Source organism: Penaeus japonicus, unplaced genomic scaffold (assembly GCF_977035675.1).
Source record: "Penaeus japonicus unplaced genomic scaffold, GWHDUDI00000001_assembly GWHDUDI00000017, whole genome shotgun sequence".
Classification (NCBI taxonomy): Eukaryota; Metazoa; Arthropoda; class Malacostraca; order Decapoda; family Penaeidae; genus Penaeus; species Penaeus japonicus.
The window spans coordinates 3,731,228-3,733,727 of NW_028234419.1; the positions used below are offsets into that span (position 1 = coordinate 3,731,228).

At 52.2% G+C, this 2,500-nt stretch overlaps 1 protein-coding gene across 3 annotated transcripts in view; it reads left to right on the forward strand.

Annotated features, from left to right (window-relative positions):
- Positions 1-2,500, forward strand: part of LOC122262573 (uncharacterized) — a 104,921-nt gene that overhangs the window by 82,579 nt on the left and 19,842 nt on the right. The gene's annotated exons all lie outside the window — the stretch shown is intronic.

Consider the following 2,500-nt stretch of genomic DNA (forward strand, 5'->3'; position numbering starts at 1 on the left):
CCGACTCAGGAGCCTATCCCCCCCCCCTCTCTCTCTCTCTCTCTCTCTCTCTCTCTCTCTCTCTCTCTCTCTCTCTCTCTCTCTCTCTCCCTCTCTCTCTCTCCTCCTCCTCCTCCTCCTCCTCCTCCTCCTCCTCCTCCTCCTCCTCCTCCTTCCCCCTCTGTGAGATGTACTTCAAGTGCCACTTTGAGGACAGGCTGCTTTCCCACGTGCCTACCGCATGGTGCTCTGGCTCATGGCTCATGAGACAAGGGAAAGATCCGACTAGGAATCTATCTACAGCCGACCCGGCAGGTCAGGTATAAAGGTTGACCTAGGGTGTCAATCAGGCAGTCAAACTCACTCACTCATGCCTCCGACAGGCGGAGCGGCCAGTTGCCGTTTTTGACACTCCAGCCTAACAAGAGACGTCCGACAAGCCATCGCTACCCAAGTAACTATCACAATAATACCCGCGCCGTTAACCATCAATAAAGGAATCAAGAACCACCCATCTTTGGCTCAAAACCCCTTTAGTGAGAACACAAACCTCCACCCTCCCTCTTTCCTTTCCTTTCCTTTCCTTTCCCTTCCCTTCCCTTCCCTTCCCTTCCCTTCCCTTCCCTTCCCTTCCCTTCCCTTCCCTTCCCTTCCCTTCCCTTCCCTTCCCTTCCCTTCCCTTCCCTTCCCTTCCCTTCCCTTCCCTTCCCTTCCCTTCCCTTCCCTTCTTATTTCCCACCTCCCCTCATTCACCCCTCCCCCCTTCGATCTCCCTCACCCTCTCCTACTCCTCCATTAGCATTGTGTTGTTGATTGGGCGAGAAAATGTTTGTATCAGGTGCCTCGCCGCGGCAGTCAGGCGAAAGGAAACTAAATATCGAGCAAGTCCAAGGCTGCGTAATGCAAGCCCATAGCGAATGGGCAGGGGAGAGGGGGAGTGTGAAGGGGTGATGTCGGGGTCCTTTGCCCCCTTTCTCCTTCCCCTCCCTCCTTCCTTCACGCTTCCCAGGTTCCCCCCTAACGGTAACCGGCGAGAAACCGTGGCGATTCTAGCTGAGGGGAGGGCGGAGAAATGGAGAACAGGAGAGAGCCGAGGAAACAATAAAATTTATCGTTGTAAAATCTGTCGATTCAGCCTTTACTTGGAGTGCGCGCTGGGGGTTTCTACAATGGATTTCTCTCTCTCTCTCTCTCTCTCTCTCTCTCTCTCTCTCTCTCTCTCTCTCTCTCTCTCTCTCTCTCTCTCTTTCTCTTTCTCTCTTTCTCTCTTTCTCTTCCTCTCCTCCTTCTCCCTCTCACTCCTCTCTCTCACTCCCTCTCTCTCCCTCTCCCCCCCTTCCCCCTCTCCTCTTTTGCAAGGCGCAGGGCAAACCCCGTGCCTTGACACTTAGGGTACAGACACTAAGAGGAGGAGAGGGGAGGGAGGAAGAGGAAGAGGAAGACGGAGAAGGAGGTGAGGGGAAAGTGGAAGAGGAGGACAAGGAGGAAGAAATAGGGTTAAAAGCAGAAGAAGAAGAAATGGCCACCAGGAAAAGGAAGAGGAGGATGAGGAGAGAGGAGCGAATTTACAAAGTAGGTGGAAGGAGGGAGGGAGGAAAGAAGACAGGGAGGCAGGCAGGCAAGCAAGCAAGCAAGGAGGGAATGGAAGCGAAGGGAAGGATAGAGGCTCTCTTTGTGTGAAGGAGGGAGTTGGAGGGAAGGGGAAGGGGTGGCGGGTGGCACGGTATGTTCACGGCAGATCAATGGTCTAACCCCCATCCCCATCCCCACCCCCACCCCACCCACTGCTGTGTGGGTGGGTGGGAGGGTGGGTTTGAGGACGGCCGAAAGGGCGGATGGGCTGGGGAGGGGGGTGGGGGTGCAAGCCGCAATAGTTGTGTGATTGGGAGAACGATTTGTCTCTTGTTTGATGAGTAGCATTTTCATTTCCATTTTCCAAGTTGCACAGATCTAGTATATCAAGGTTGCTCATCGAGGGAAATTCTATACAAACTGAGTGAGGGCATGACGGCAATCCAGGATTCGTGACGTTGAAGTGATCTGGGCGAGGGGCTCTCCTCCGTCTGCTCGTGCACTTTGCATTGCTATGGATTAGTATTTGCGGCGGTACTTTGGGGATTTTTTACCTTCTTTTTTAGCTGTTTATTTATTTTTTTTTTCTTGGCAGCAGATGTTTATTGTGTTTATCGTCGCTGCGTCTTTTTTTAACCGAATATATGGTCTTCCAGGATACTCAATGTTTTCTCTTTGTTTCTCATTGCAGGTAAGCGTGGAGGTGGCGACGGCGCTCGGTGACGAAGATGTCGTGAGTAAAGACAGAAATATACAAGCACTTGTGTGAACAACTACTCATGTACAAGTAGTCGGGATTAATAGGATTTGAGCTGATGGTATGAATGAAACATGGCCAGCAAATGACTGGGGACGTAGCACTCAAGCGTGATGGCAACCCTTCGACACTTGTGTCATACCATGTAGTCCCAGATTTGAACAGGTGTAACGAGCAGCGTGATTGGCAACA